This window comes from Pseudonaja textilis, chromosome 1, assembly GCF_049901715.1.
Source record: "Pseudonaja textilis isolate UNSWEBS1 chromosome 1, rPseTex1.2, whole genome shotgun sequence".
Classification (NCBI taxonomy): Eukaryota; Metazoa; Chordata; class Lepidosauria; order Squamata; family Elapidae; genus Pseudonaja; species Pseudonaja textilis.
The window spans coordinates 189,425,253-189,442,462 of NC_141990.1; the positions used below are offsets into that span (position 1 = coordinate 189,425,253).

At 39.1% G+C, this 17,210-nt stretch overlaps 1 protein-coding gene across 2 annotated transcripts in view; it reads right to left on the reverse strand.

Annotated features, from left to right (window-relative positions):
* Nucleotides 1-17,210, reverse strand: part of CERS6 (ceramide synthase 6) — a 123,385-nt gene that overhangs the window by 33,197 nt on the left and 72,978 nt on the right. The gene's annotated exons all lie outside the window — the stretch shown is intronic.

Sequence of the window (17,210 nt, forward strand, 5' to 3'; positions counted from 1 at the left end):
ACTCTGTTAAATGTCTGGTGCTTTTTTGTACTTTGCCGTCTCTAACTTGCATAGTTTTTATATTGCTGCTTGTTTTTTAATTGTTGGTAACTACCCAGAGATGTGCCTTTGAGATCATACTTATCATACTTCTGCTTTAAACTTCTCTCTCACGGGAGACGTTCTAGCCCTCTAATTTCCACCTTTATTCCACCTAATTTACTCCTCCTCATCATAAGAATCCAGCAGGCCCTGACAGTTTGTTCCTTCTATTGGAATATTTTTATTAATAGCAATAGCATTTAGACTTCTGCTTGATCTTTATTATTTTTAACAATAGGAGAACCAATAAAGATTTTTCCTTCCTTCTTAACTTTTCCTGCTTAAGATATATAACATTAAGCCTAAATGTTGCTAATTCTTCTCTTTTCTTCTACATGTTTATAATCCTCAAAAAGATTATTAACATTTTAGGCTATTAGTGTTAAAACATCTGTAGTTCAGAATCATGGAATAAATTATATCACACTGGTGATATTACTGAAGGGCCAGGTTCTATCTGTTTTTTGTTTCTTGGCCATTGCCCTTAAATGAGCAAAGAACTGACAATTTGTCACAAAGCATCATTTTAAAGCAATTTAGTATTCAGATAGATTTGATGCTGACTCCAATGCTTTTCACTTGTGAAAAAAAAAATTTCATTTTCTGAAAAGCCCATTTTGAAATTTTGTTGGGTGGGGGGGAGTTTAGGAACATTATCATACAGAGAAAGGAGAATCTGGATGTAAACAATTAATAGTCTTATTTGAAAGCAATGTATTATTTCAAAGTGTATAGAAAGCATCTTTGTTCTTAATCCCACATGAAAGCCCTTCCCTACAAATAGTGCATCTAGAAGGCCAATAAAGAATATATCCCACAGAATCATGTCTTTTTTTGTGTGAGAAGACTACACGCACAGTTCCTCATTTCACAAGCTCTCAAGAAAGTGTAATGGAATGGAATGAGGAGGTTAACCCCAGGACTGAGGTGGTACATTCCAGAGGAATAAGAGGAAAGTTGGTCCAGATGTTATGTGGGAGGATAAAAGGGTGAAGATCTCTCCCTAACAGTTCACATAATATATTATACCTGTAGATAACAGAAAGTGGGGAAAAATTATTTATAGGTGTAAAATAATAAAGAACTCGGCCTGGAAGAACTGCCATGTGTCATTCTGGGTTTTGGGCCTGACAGAAAGATCCTCTTGAATCAAGTTCAATAGGTGAAGCACAACAAAGGACCTCCAGGAATAATAATTTCTCTGTTTCCTGTTTGCCAAAAATCACAACAACCACAGAAGAAAGCAGGAGACCCATCAGCTTTATTCTAATATATGCCTCAAGAACCAATCATTGGCTCTCTTGTAGAAAAGGCTCCAGAATAGTTTTGCAGCATAGAATTCAGACCAACCAAATTTCAACAGCAAGCTTTACAACTGATAGTGAAAATATTAAAATGGTAGATAGCTTCTGCCTTTTAGCATCAGTAATCAACAGTAAAGGAATAAGCAGTCAAGAAATATACCACAGAGTAGCACTTGATGGTGCACCCATGAAGGCTTTGGAAAAGATATTCAGAGGCTGTGGTGTGTCAATACTTACAAAGATCAAAATAGTGCAAGCCGTGCTCTTTTCTGTGATACTCTAAGGAATAAAAAAATCAGGGGTGGGATTCAGTAATCCCAGCAACCGGTTCACTGCACAGTGCTGGGTGGGCATGGTCTATGGGAATGTACAGGAGGGTTGTTTTTCGTCTTCCTCTGGGAGGGCGAAAATGGTCTCCCCTGGGCTCTGGAGGCCCCCTGGAAGCCAGAAACAGGCCGGTTTCCAGACTTCCGGAAGGTCGTTTTCTCCCTCCCAGGGTCCCCCTCTGTGCGGACCTTTCACTAACCTGCATCAAAAATGGGCCACATGGAGATTCCTGGGAGGGGAGGGGTGGAACCAGCCGGTTGGTTCAAATACCGATTTGGCAAACCAGATGCAAATTTAACATCCGGTTCACCCTAACTGTTCTGAATCGGTTCACCCGAACTGGTCTGAATCCCACCCCTGCAAAAATTGGACTTTGAAGAAGCAAGATAGGAAACATATTGGCATTATGTCCCCAGAGTAGGGTAATTTGAGCTGCTTCAATTTGTGCCTTGAGTGACAACTTTAAACTGATTTTTTTTCAATGTTCCATTTGTTTACTTTCTTGGCTGTCCACATATTCTTGGGAGCCTGCTCTAAAACACCAAAGCTGAAAATTGTCGATACTATTGGGAGTGGGACTAGGAGGAGCCCTATGATGACGAAGATCATTACTTCACCAAAAATTGGCAGCACAATAGCAAACATGTAGCACCATCAAAAAAGAGGCTTTAGTCAGGGGTGGGATCCGACAGGGTTAACTACCAGTTTGGTCATTTACGAGGTTCAGTGATTTACAATGTGTTTCCCTGCAAGCTGCTGGTGCGTGTCTGTAAATCATCATCAGCATGCTGCGTGCAGAGAAGCAGCCTTTGAAAAAGCCCATTTTTCCTGTTTTTTTTTAACTGCAGCTGTGCCTCACACGGCAGCTGAAATTGAAAAAATCAGGAAATAAAGGTCAGGTAAGAGCCCGGGTGGGCAGGTCGGCAAAAACATCAGCAGACATAGAACCGGTTCTATGTCTGCTACTCTTCAGAGCTACCGTTTCTACAGAGGTGGACAGAACCGGTAGAAACCCACCCCTGGCTTTAGTGCTATGATGGGCTATTGAAGAATTTACGGTCTATTTATGAGGGGAGAGAGACTTTCAAGTAATCACCACTCCTCAGTACTCACATGGATTTATTAAATGAAGGATAGCAACTCAAAGGTTACTAAATGGTACCTATTGTAACAGCCATATAGGTCTACCATTCAGCATCAAGCTGGAAAACAGAACATCCAGAAGACTAAATGTCTATGGAGATGCTCAGTCATAGTTGTCCCAAAGGTGCTTTTGCAAGAGGCAAGTGGACCTTCTGGTTTTTCTTTGAAGACGTTTCGTTTCTCATCCAAGAAGAGCTGAAGAAGAAGCTTCTTGGATGAGAAGTGAAATGTCAAAGAAAAACAAGAAAGTCCACTTGCCTCTTGAAAAAGCACCTTTGGGACATCCAGCAGATTATTTATCACACTGGAGTGAGTGTAGTACTCCAACCTACACATTAAATAGCTAATGTAGACAAGGGAAAGAATGAGGAAGGAAAATCTGGCAGTGACTAGCATAAGCATTTCCTTCCCTTTGTTTTCTCCCCCGGGGGCTTTATAGCAGCCTGAAGGACAGGGCACCACACCTGGTCTCAATTATAAGGACAAAATGCTGAAACTACCAGGATGTAGGTGTGTACATTTGGAAGAAGATTTATGTGGTGTAGAAGAGCCAAAAGGAAACATTTGAGCAGTTATAAGCTCAACAAGCAACTTAGGCAGTGGTGGGATTCAAATATCCTTACCACTGGTTTGGTGGGCGTGGCTTGGTGGGCATGCACGCACCAAACACACACTTTGCACAGGCGCAGAGGCGTTCTAACTCACCTCCTGCAAGCCTGCATGATCCCAGTTGCTTTGCAGCTGCCGCGCGGCACTCTTCTGTGCCGCGCTAAGCAGCTGCGCTTCAAAAGCAGAGGATAAAGGTGAATATGGGAGTCCGGGTGGGCAGGTGGGCCTAACAGCAGAGCAGCAGAGAGAACCAGTTCGGTCTCCACTGCTCATTGCTGCTACCAGCTAGGCAGAACCAGGCTGAACCAGTAGAATACCACCACTGAACTGAGGGTAAAGGAGAAGCCGCCAAACCAATGGTGGAGAAGCAGAAGGGAGAAGCAGAGCTTAATAGTGGCACCACTCCAACAGGAAAGCTGAGGAGCTACAGTCAACCAGTCACTGGTGAAACATCTTTCTTCTTTCATACAGTACAGAATGAGAAACTGCACATCAGTGAGTGAGAAATGCAGCTGGCAGACACCAACCTGAAGGTGGCTAAAGACATTGGTTCAAGTTCAAGCAACAGATAGTGTGGGAATAAAACAGAGACTAGACAAGACTAGACAAGAGTAGACTAGACTAAACTAGGCTAGGCTAGACTAGAATAGAATTATTTATTGGCCAAGTGTGATTGGACACACAAGGAATTTGTCTTGGTGCAAATATTCTCAGTATACATAAAAGAAAATATCAAGAGTCAAGAATCATAACATGCAACACTTAATAATAGTCATAGGGTACAATAAGTAATCAAATCATACTAGGAAACAGTCAATATAAATCGTAAGAATACAAGTGGCAAAGTTGCGTATTGGATGGGTATTAGTACAGATATGGTATAAGCCTAGTAATAAGTACATTTGTTAATTTTTTTGTAATAAAACTCAAGAGGATAAAAAACTGTCTGTATGATGTTGGGCTATACCAGGGGTGTCAAACTCGTGTTGTAATGTGATGTATTAGGACGTTTTCCCCCTTCACTAAACCAGGTGTGGGCATGACACATCCAGCCCATAAGCTGCAAGTTTGACAGCCCTGACCTATACCATTTTGCAAAACAACCAGTTACAGGAAACTATTCAAATGGAAGTTCCATAGTAGACAAGCCTGGGAGATAAGAACTTCATGAAACAGCAGAACCTTAAGAGTCTCCGCTGGAAGATTCTTCAAAATCTAGGATAGGAACTCATACAAAATGATGTGCCAAAGCAGGTGGCAATTTAGAAGACAGCCACCATTTCAACAGGGACAGCAGAGAAAAACTTGAAATATATTTTAAGAAGGGATGACATGAAATATTAAAAAAGAAAACATCCAAATTTACTTCTCCCTCAGTAGTCTGGTTTAAAAAACCAAATAATTAATCTTAGTGTGAACTACTGTGATTATCTATGGGGAAGGAAAGAGAACCAGACCAAAAATAGCTTTTAGCAATAGAGTTCAATAAAACACCAAATCACTTGGATCCACCCATGTACTACGACAATACATTACAATATCCTTGGTTCTTGGGAAGAACTCGATGTGTATATGCAGGCCAACACCAGCTAAAGAAACAGGCATTTGTGACTTCTGAACATTGTACTGAACAGATGGTAATATCTGGGCATTTTACAGTTAGATAATATCAAGCATGGACAAATTAAGAATTTGATTAATAAAGAACACATCCAGAGGGTGAGAAAAGTGCTAAATTCTCAGGGTAATGAGTTAATAGCTGACCAGTTGCTATAATGTTGTAATACAATAATGTTGTAATGATGATGCAATGGTAGCAATGAGTCAGCAGGGTTATTTGACTGCTACTACTTTAAGAGGCTATATTATATAAGAGACCCTGTGAGAGCGTATCTTTCTCTCCATGTGTGCTTCTCTGGTGTATCTGATTACTGATTGCTGATTACCGATAGTTCAAGTCCTCTATCAAAGCACAGCTGTGTGAAAAAGTCCTGCACGCTTTCAGTTTTAAGCTGTATTTACATGCTTAATCAACTTTTCACTCATAGAAACCATGCAAAATTAGTACTTTGATGAAAATTTCTGTAGTCAGATTGAGATGCATAATTTTTATTAATATAACCAAAGTCTTCTAAAGGTTTTGAGTGAGTTTATGTGCTAAAATAAACACAACTTGAATTTTTGAGAATGTTAGGATCGAAAGTAGCCAATCAGCAGCGAGCTTTGGCTGACCAATCAAAATGCACAGAGGCTAAATCTATGAGCCAATCAATGTTGTCATACTCTCTGACTATAAATAGGCATGAAAAGCATCGAGAAATTTAATTTAGCTCTGGCTCTAGGCAAGGATGAAGGCCTTTGCTTTCACCAGTACTGAGCAGCAGCATCGTATCATTGTGCTTCATGAAGAGGGTTACTCCTGCACAGAAATAGCCAAGAGAGTGAAATGCCATCACACCACAGTGAGCAGAGTGGTTGAAAATACCAAATAACTGGTTCAAATGATGACAGGCTCCACTCTGGAAGACCAAGAAAGTTGACAAAACGGCAAGATCAGGCTCTGCAACGCATTTTGATGGCTAACAGGAAGCTCATCTCACCTCAGATTACAAGAATTTGGGGTGAAACATGTGATGTAAAAGTGTGCACAAACACAGTGCATTGCAGACTGCTTTCCAGAGGGCTCAAAGGCTGCAGGGCTCAAAGCAAACCTCTGCTCACAGATGCTCACCACTCTCATCGACATGCGTGAGCCAAGAAGTATGCCAAGTGGACCAACAAACAGTGGCCCAAGGTCATCTTCAGTGACGAGAGCAATTTCTACTTGACTGGGAATCAGTGCAACAAGTATGTCAGAAGATTTCCAGCTGAAGAATTTAGGCTGTACTGCCTGAATCTATCTGTGAAGCATCCATTGCAGGTGATGATCTGGGGCTGTATCGCTGCTTCTGGTATTGGTTGGATACAAATCATGCAGGGAATCATGAATTCCAAGCAGTATGCTGAATTCCTGGAAAAGACCATGCTTCCTTCAGCTCAGCAACTTGTAGGGAAGGACTTTTACTTCCAGGATGTCAACGCTCCTTGTCATTGAGCCGAGTCCGTCCAGTAGGGGATGAAGAAGCATGGTGTTCAACTCCTGGATTGGCCAGCCTAGACCCTGGATTTAAACCCAATTGAGAACTTGTGGGCCAAGATTGGTTATGAAATAAGCAAGAAGCATCTGAAGACCAAGCAGGAACTGATTGAATCCATTATTCCAGCCTGGCACCACATTGTCACCAAAGATCATGTGCAAAGCCTTATACAGTCTATGCCGAAGCGATGCTGCCTGGTGATAAGCAATAAGGGCTGGCCAATTTCATGTTAGTAACCATGTTTGATTACCTAAATGGTCCTTTTCAGTACCACAAACAATAAAAATGTTAACAAAACAGTAGCATCATCCTTAGTAATTACAACACATATGCCACTGGATATGCATCAGTTAATCTGTTTTCATAGTCATTGTAAGCATGCAAGAAAATTCACAATCCCCATCCAAACAGCACCAAATTGAAAAAAGCTTGTGCTTTTAACTTAAAAACCACCAGTATTTATTTAAATATAACAATATTTGCATAACAGTTAGCATAAAATATCATAAAATCAATGGCCTATCCAAAAAATGTCATAAACCTGACGAGCCCTATCCTTCGGGAGCACTGTTATTTTATAGCGCCGGATGTCTCCTTTCATCTAGAGCTGGCCGCCATCCTGCTAATCATGGTGGCATCTTCCAAGGGGCTGGCTGTGTGGGGGAAGGCTCCGGAGGCTGCTGCTGATGACGTGGTGCATTGTGACTCCCCAAATGGAGGCTACATTGATAGCTGTTAATGTTGGGATTTTAAAGATGTGGGGGCGAACAGGATGATTGTCTCTGGGGCTGTAATTGCTGTTAATTGTTCAGGGCTCATCAAAGGAGAGGGAGGGGCTGCTGAGATAATGAAGCACAGTACTAGCAACAGTTTGATTGGAGTTGAAGTAATGCTAGCCAAGAATGCATCAGCAACTTCCTTAGGTAATTACAGGGAGTGTTCAGAAGTAGGGTGGTGGGAGGAGATGGGGTTAATGAGGTAATAATAATATGGGTGTGTATAAAGGGGGAGAGGAATTGTTACTCTGTAAGGCTGTTTTTGTGAGGGCATTGTTTCTACTTGCCCCATTTCAAACCTGTTGCCTGACCGTAGCCACCATTGACAATAACCCTTGGGACCTGAACCTCTGACACATAGTATAGGTAAAGTGTTACACACACAGGAAAGCATTGATTGTGGCTATCCACTGGAGTATCAGGCTCTAGTGGAGGTTTTGAATGAAAAAGAGTGTGAAGTGCTCCCGCCCCATAGACCTACAGACTGCGCTACAGAACTTAAACCAGGGGCTCATCTACCAAAGCCACGAATGTACTCGATGACCACAGCAGAGATGAAAGAAATGCGTAGTTACATTGATAAAAACCTAGCCAGAGGGTTTATAACACCGGGTCGAGCGCAAACAGCGGATCCCATATTCTTCAGGAAAAAGGATGGAATCCTTCGTCTATGCGTTGATTTTCGTGGCTTAAATGCTGTATGCATGGAAAACTTGTACTGGTAGCATTTTTACGAACTTGGACCTAAGGGAAGCTTATTATTGTGTAAGAATTAAGTCTGGTGATGAGTGGAAGACCACCTTCAATTGCCCTTGAGGAAGTTATCAATTCCGGGTCATGCCATTTGGGCTCCAGGGCCCCCCGGCAGTATTTATGCAGTTAATAAATCAGGTACTGCATGAACATCTATACAGGGGGTTATTGGTATACCTGAACGATATCCTAATTTATTCTAATAAACTTACGGAGCATGTGCAGTTGGTTAGAACAGTGTTACAAAAACTCTTAAAAGCTAAGTTATACGTGAAACTGTCGAAATGTGAGTTTCACAAAACCAGCTTGGATTATCTGGGCTATTGCATTTCAGGGAAAGGGATTGAGATGGATCCAGGGAAAGTTAAAGCAGTATTAGAGTGGCAACCACTTCATACGAGAAAGCAGTTGCAAAGTTTCCTTGGGTTTGCGAATTTCTATAATTTATTCCATCATTTGCATCTGTAGCACTACCTCTAACCGATTTGTTGCAGACAAAATAGCTCCCCTCCAAACCGAAGCCAAGTCATCCGATAAATTGGATGCAGGATTGTCAAATGGCTTTTAATAACTTAAAAATCTTGTTCGCCAAAGAACCAGTACTTCAACACCCTAATTTAATGACCCCATTTATTGTGAAAGTGGACACTAGTGACGTGGCGGTGGGGAGGTGTTCCTGCAAAAAGATGAAGAGGGTAGACTGAAGCCATGTGCCTACACCTCTCGTAAATTATCCAAGGCTAAACAGAATTGGGCTATCTGGAAGAAAGAGGCGTTCGCCATTCGTTGGGCATTAATGGTATGGCGTCATCTGTTGGAGGGTTCTCCCATAGCCTTTGAAGTGTGGACTGACCACAAAATCCTGGAGACCTTGCTACCTCCAAAGCAGCAGAGATTGGCTCAACAGTTTAGTCGATTTCATTTTGTGTTGAAATACGTGCCTGCGGGGAATAATTTTTTGGCAGATGCTCTCTCATGTTTGCCTCAGTATGATTGCAGGAGGGAGGAGATAATTCAGTCTATCATACCTCCAACTTGTAAAAGTGCTAGGCCAGTTCTGACTAACCAAATCAACTGGGACAACCTCCTAAAGCGTGAATTAAAGGATGATGAATGGTTAAAACAGAACTCTAAAACTCTAGAAGAACAAGATGGAGTCTGGTGGAGGGACAATAAGTTGTACGTACCATTGCAGGTGAGGTTACTAGTTTTGAAAGGGTGCCATGACGTCAAAACGGCAGGGCACTTTGGATTCCTTAAAACCCTCCACTTAGTAAAAAAACAATTCTGGTGGCCAAGGATGAAATTTGACATAGAGGAATATATAAAAGAGTGTGCTGTGTGTGCTGCTGCTAAACCAAAACTTGGAAAACCGTTAGGCTTGTTGCAAATGGTTGCTGAACCAGAGAGGCCATGGCAGGAAATAGCCAAGGACTTCATCGTGGACTTACCTAATAGCACAGGATACACAGTAATCTGGATGGTAATCAATTTGTTCCCAAAGCAAGTCCATTTCATCCCAGGTGCAGGACTACCATCTACAAAACATTTAACCTATCTCTTTATTACCCACATCTACCAGTTGCATGGAGTTCTGAAATCTATCATATGAGACAGAGGTGTTCAATTTACGAGATTTTGGAGGTCGTTTCTGCAATTAATTGGGTCCACACAGGGACTCAGTACAGCGTACCACCCCCAGCACCAACAGGGCAGCAGAATGCACCAATGCTGCCATAGAGAGATACCTGAGAAGCTACGTTTCCTATCAACAAACAGACTGGGCCAGTCTTCTTCCATTTGCAGAGGTGGCCTGTAACAATGCTGTCCTCCAGAGCACTGGTTACATTCCCTTTCAGGTGGTATGTGGAATAGACTTCCAGCCGATACTGGAATGGCCACAACCACCACAGGTGTGGGGATCATTGAGTGAATGGGTGGAGGTGATACAAAGCACCTGGGAGTCTGTGAGGTGTGCCTTGAAACATGCAGGGACAGTGCACAAGACATATGCTGACAAACATAAATGAGAAGGGGAACCTTTCCAAGTAGGGGATCTGGTATATTTATCAACAAAATACATAAACCTATCCAGACTAGATAAGAAATTGGATCCTAAATATATTGGGCCTTTTAAAATTATCAAAGTCCAGCAACCGTTGAATTGAAACTAACCTCTTTGCTGGGAAAGATCCATCCAGTGTTTCACAGTAGTTTGTTGAAACCTATAGAGCAAAAACATCTGCAAAACCAGTTACAACCACCTGGGCCGCTGGATAACAAACAATATGAAATCAAAGAGATATTCGATTCATGAATAAGACAGGAGAAAATACAATACCTGGTTCAATGGAAGGGATGCCCCCTTAGTGAAGCTTCATGGGTAAACAAACCTGACATGAGAGCCCCTGTTCTGGTGAGAAAGTTCCATACCCGATATCTGAACAAGGAGGGGGGGTTGGGACTAATGTATTAATTATATTTTGTAGGCGGAGGCCTGGTGAAGGGGGTCTGCATGATGAGCCCTACCCCTTGGGAGCACTGTTGTTTTACAACACCGGATGTCTCCTTTCATCTAGCATCGGCCGTCATCCTACTGATCATGGTGGCATCTTCCAAAGGGCTGGCTGTGTGGGGAAAGGCTGCAGAGGCTGCTGCTGATGGCATGGTGCATTGCAACTCCCCAAATGGAGGCTACAACGATGGCTGTTAATGGCCTTGTTGGGACTTTAAGGATGAGGGGGCGAACAGGATGATTGTCTCTGGGGATGCAATGATGACACTTCTAGGGCAGTAATTGCTATTAATTGCTCAGAGCTTGTCATAGGAGAGGGAGGGGGTGCTGAGATAATGAAGCTCAGTACTAGCAACAGTCTGAGTAGAGTTGAAGTAATGCTTGCCAAGATTGCATCAGCAACCTCCTTAGGTAATTACAGGGAGTGTTCGGAAGAAGGGTGGTGGGAGGAGATGGGGTTAAAGAGGTAATAATAACATGGGTAATAATAAAGGGGGAGAGGAATTGTTACTCTGTAAGGCTGTTTTTGTGAGGGCATTGTTTCTACTTGCCCAATTTCAAACCTGTTGCCTGACCATAGCCACCATTGACAATAAACCTTCATCACTGCGTCTGGTGTGGAGAGTTACTTGTAAGTAACTACGGTTCTGGACCTAAGGGCTTTGAAAAAACCGTAAACCATAAACCGTAAAGCGTGCATTTTTCACACAGCTGTACTTGTATATATATATATATGCTTTTGTAGGGACAAAACCACTATATGTAAATACAAACCTGTGTGGTGTATTTGCTCCTGAGTTGTCTCATCTATTCACACTGTGTGCACACTGACATAAACACAAAATTAAGTGGTGAAAACACCATTAAAGACACCAATACCTGGGCCACACCTGTGATACTATATACTGTTGGAATTATTAAATGAACATAAGCTGAACTGGAGGGTTTGTACCAGAATCAAGTATAATGATCATTCCCTATGCATTACATCTCCATAATGATAATGATAGATAAAAATGAAGGGAGAGATTAACTTCAAGTCAAGCAAACCGTTGAAGAAAAAAAATCATATATTTGCTGATTATGTAACAGACAACCAAGAACAAGTATTAATGCAAGTAAAAAACTGGATCTTATTGAATGTACACAAACAAAATATGAATATCAGAATAAAATAATAAAAATAGAATGTTGGCAAGGAAAAGCATTACACAATCAATTTCTACAAAAGATATCAGGGAAAGTGGATAAAGATAAAACCTGGTAATGGCTGACAACTGGAATGTCAGAAAGAAAGAAAGAAAGAAAGAAAGAAAGAAAGAAAGAAAGAGAGAGAGAGAGAGAGAGAGAGAGAGAGAGAGAGAGAGAGAGAGAGAAAGAAAGAAAGAAAGAAAGAAAGAAAGAAAGAAAGAAAGAAAGAAAGAAAGAAAGAAAGAAAGAAAGAAATTAAAGTCTTCATTTTAGCTGCACATGAGGGGAACATGACATGGACTTTGTAATTTGTTAGTTAACATTGTTTGTATTTGAATTTGACTTATTTTCTTTTCTTTTTATAATGTTTATTGAAAGTTTCAAAAAAAAGAATATATTTTAAAAAATGAGAAACATGTTCTCACATTTTTGCAATGTTTTCATAGTAGTGTACATTTCTATTAGTGTCAAGAATTTGACTTATTTTCTATGTTCAAGCTCATTACAGACTAAAATGTAGGAAAACTTTTATTCTATGGTTGCGTGGATTGATTAGATAGCTTTTAACATTCCTAAACTGAAAATATAATTTACAGAAGGGTGTCTGGGGACTATCTCCTGATAAGAAAAAGATTCTTAGTATCAACTGGCATCTGGTTATCTAACTTCAAACAAGCTTTGTAGTTGATTTCCTGTGCAAGGAGGCATTACTTTTATCTTGTCCGAACAACTTTCCTTTCATTTTCTTTGTTAACTAAAAAAAGGAATGTAAGACGAGTCTCAAGGTTCTCCTTGTCATAGGGAGATCACACTTTATTAGGGTACCCTAATAAATACTTTTTCATGCTCTTCCAACTCAGTTGCTCATTGGGAAGATAAACCTAGGCAGAACCAAGGGCCAGATTTGGTTATCAGTAAAAACAAGTTATTTGAACTCATGTAATCAAGGCCAGATCTTCAAATGATCAAAGTAGATTATGGAAGGCAGAAGAGGTAGTATATACCATCAGATTGTGCAAGATTACACAAGTGAACACAATTACTAAATTAATGTAAAATTATGTGTCAATAATGCATGACTAATATTGTGGGATTTCCAAATACAAATTAATAATACACCAGATTTAACTGTGGTTGAAAAGAAAGTGTGGATAATTGATGTGGCCATAACAGGGAACAGTAGAATAAAAGAAAAAGAATTGGAGAGGATCACAAATATCAAGATGTGAAAAAAAAAGAACTGGAGAAAATCACAAAATGCAAAGGTCTGCAAATAGTAGTAGAATGACTATGGCAAAATAAGCAAAAATAACTCAATAGTAATAAGATGCTGAATATCCAGTTGGACTTCCTCAGTGATGGACCGAAATCCACAATCGTCTGCAGTTTCAGCCCGTGCTCTCCTTTGGAGGGCCCCAATCTACTTGATTTGAGGCCAAAGCCACCCCATAGAAGTGGTGAAGAAGGGGAGACCGCCAGCTGGGTTGAGGGGAGCCACATCTCTCCTCCTTGGTTTGGCATTTACTCCTCTCTGAAGACGGCAGTAGCAGTGGTCAAAATGGCCACCCTGAAGAGGAAGATCTGATCAGACAAGAATGTGCAGGAGCGGGAAAGAAGGGAACAGCTTGAGTGACCAGGCTAAGCTGAATTAACATCTGAATACAAGGTACCCTGGAATTAAAATACTTAAGAACTTTTGAAAAAGATTTTTAAAGCGGCGGTAAAGAAGAGGGGGAAAAGATTTGATAGCTGGAAGTGGCTTTGAACTCTGAAAGAAAAGCCTGAAGAAGAAATCAGTGTAAAATGCTCTTGACACCAAATCGGCAAATTTAAAGCTGAAACTGAAAGTGTCAAAGGGAAGATAAGGAATTTCTGAAACTTAAAAGCCAGAAAAGAAGAAAAAGCAGAGGAAAGGAAAAAAAGGGGGGCGGAACTTGGACATACTACAGAGTGCCACCTGGTGCTAAAAGAAATTAAATGTGAACTTTAAAAACATCTTTAAAGAATAACAAGGTAAGTGAAATCTTGCTACAATAAAATAGAGCCCCTGGAAAGTGAAAGTGGAGCTTGGAACTTTGTAACAAGAAAGAAGTAAGAAGAAACTGTTCTGGGACTGTTTGATGATTTTGGAAACTCTGGATATTGAATTATTTGATTGTTTACAAGTACTGAGAAGCGTTGAAAGATGGCAGAATTTTTTGTAGAACTGAAAATGGAATTAAAAAACATGAAAGAACAGCTGCAAGAGAAAGGAGAATCATTTAGCTTTGCTTTACAATTTTTGGAAATGGCGGTTTTGGAGTATGAGAAACAACAAGGAGCTTCAGAGGCCATCTTTAACAAACAATTAGGACAACGAGGTTTGAAGCGAAAAGAGGGGGAAAGGGATTTAAAAATTGGACATTAGAGGAGGTAATTAGAAAAAATAACAGTTCGAAAAATAAACAAAATACAAGGAAGGAGCAGAAGGGAGGATTACAGAAGGAAGTACTAAAGAGGGTGGGAGACAAAAATTGGAGTGAGAAAAAGAGGGGAAAAATAAAGGGGAAGAGAAATTACAAGAAACAGAACCAGGAAATAAATAAACAGGGGAAACAAACAAGAATAAAAAGAAATAGCTTGTTTGAAAGACATAGAGACAATGGTTGAAAATATAATTAAGGGAGAGGATTCTGCAAGGTGACAAGGGATTGCATAAATATATTAGAAATAATAAACTGTGTAGAAAATAGGAGGATATATGCTATTAAAATGGAAGGTGAAACTGGTATTGTTAATCAACAGAATGTCTGTTAATAGTCAAACCAAATATAGAGATATGAAAATATGAAAACATTTATACTTAATGACAGTATATATAATTGACATGAATGATACGAAGGATAGAGATATCAAAATATGTATATTAATATATATAAGGATCTATAAAATATAATTGTAATGAATAATGAGAAGGACTGTAAGGAGATGAACATCAGTTTCTAGGATGAATTTGAATTATTAATTATTTTCTTTCTTTTTTTTCATTGAAATTTAAAGTATTTTAGAGGTAATCTAAGGGGGAAGCACCATGAAGAATCTGATTGAAAAGGGATTTATGGTATAATATAGTTATTAGGAGATGAATGTTATAATTGTTTAAGGGGACAATTTAAAAGCAGAATGTTTAATGGGATTTGAAAGGGAATTAACTATAAGATGTAGCTGACACACTCTAAATGGTAATTATAGAGGAAACCTTGTTTTGTAATATCTAAAATGTGGAGGCATTTTCTGAGAAATGAGGATATAAGAATATGTAGTGAAATTTTAAACAGGACAGATAAAAGTATAAGTGTAATGACTGTGAAGGTATGGAAATTTTGAAAAGGAAATGAAATAGATCTAGAAATGAATGAGAAAACTATAAAATAAGCCCGAGGGAGGCATTTGAGTAAAGACAAATAGAGAACATATAAAGTAGTGATAAGATAAGAAACTGATGTGAAAAATGAATATGTAACTGAAATTACATCTGTATGGAGATGTGAAAACCTGGAACTATGTTGTACACTAAAAAAAAGATGTCCTATTTTTCTTTTTGTTTTGTGAAAACCCAAATAAAATTGTTTACAAAAATAGTAATAAGATGCTTTGGGTGCAATTCTAAAACATCTGGAGGACCACTTGAGTATCACCGGCAATGACAAAATCATCATTGGTCAATCATTCCAAAAGGCAGCTTTATTTGGAACAACTTACATCTTGCAACAATACCTGTAAAATTATTAAACAAGAACATCTGCCTATCTCAGGTCTTTGGAAAGGACTCAGTAGGTGGATCAAAATGTCAAATCCAGTTTAAACATCTAGCTGACTGCGGGATCAACCATAATGATAAGAATGTTTTTCAACTGATGTTATTCTTGAGAAATACACTGGGACTGGGACCATAAAGAAATATTTGGAGCCACAGTTTTGCTTGTTTTTGCTCATTTTTAGTTTCCCATTTCCCAAACACAATGCATATTTCCACTGCAATTTATCTGTGTCTTTTGGAAACTTTTAAACTTTCTCCATGCTAAAAGAGACTGCAGATACTGAGAGTCTACAAAACCCACTAACTCTATATTACTCTGCTGCTAATCCATTTTTGCCAGCATGGATAACTTTCCTATATTAGATTTAAAAAAGAGACTTATTAAAGCTTTGAAGAATTTGAAATCAAGTTTCTCGAAGGGATTAAAGATCAAAATTGTTAATAGTAAAAGGAAAGAATATAAAGTTGGTTTACTTGATCCAGGTTAAAATAGATGAGTTATTAACTCTGGTATTCTTTAACGGACTTTTGCTGATGAGGAATGAAATGACAAGGCTTTAAGGGGATTTCTTTATAGGTAAGAGATGGAATCTGGAAGAAAAGATCATTTGTGCATTTTAAGAGAAAGTGATAAGTTACTAAAATTGTTTATACTTCTAATGAAGGGGGAAGTTATTACTTTATATATTCTTGTTTCTTTTCTAACTTTCTATTTTCTTATTTTCTGCACTTTTTAATCTTCTCCTTTTTATTATTTTGGTTTTTTTTAGCTTTTATCTTTTCTTCTGTAATTTCTAATATTTTAAAAAGAAACTCTCCTGCTATGTTTTAGTAACTGTGCTTTCAGGTAGCTCTGGGGTCACAAAAGAAAGATCTACAGTTTGTATGCTACCCCAGACCCTTTAAGTCACCTGGCCCTGCCTTAACAAAGCAGTGTTTTATCATCAAAGACTGAACTGAATAATCCTGCTCTTGAGAATTACTGTCTCATCTAAGAGCCAAGGTGGTGCAGTGGTTGGAATTCCCAACCTGGAATTCTAACATGATCAGTTCAAATGTTCATCAGAAACTACATGAGGTTATAGGAGTATCTTCTTCTCACTTTCAGCAGATCACATCTGATGCAAAAAGTCTCACAGGGAAATATACATTTATATTCTGATTCTATAGTATTATACTTTATATTTATTTATTTATTTTATTTATATTTATTGAATTTATATTGCTGCCTATTCACACATGTTGACTCAAGGAGGCTTACAGAATATCAAACCTCATTTAAAACAATAAAACTAATAAAACTATAAATAACTAATAAAAAATATTCATTCTTTAGAAATGAACAAAGATTCCCTCTGCATCCAGTGGATGAATGTGTGACCATAACAATACATAATAATGTATTGAATTTATTGGTTTCTGAAATATATTTAGAGCAAACACTGAAAATCTCCAAATTGAACGAGGAGAATAATCGCAGAACTCAAGTGGTTACTAAAAAAAAACCCAAGACAACAAGTATCCATTTACCATAAAAGATAACAAGCATTTTTATTAATTTCACAAAACAGCCTC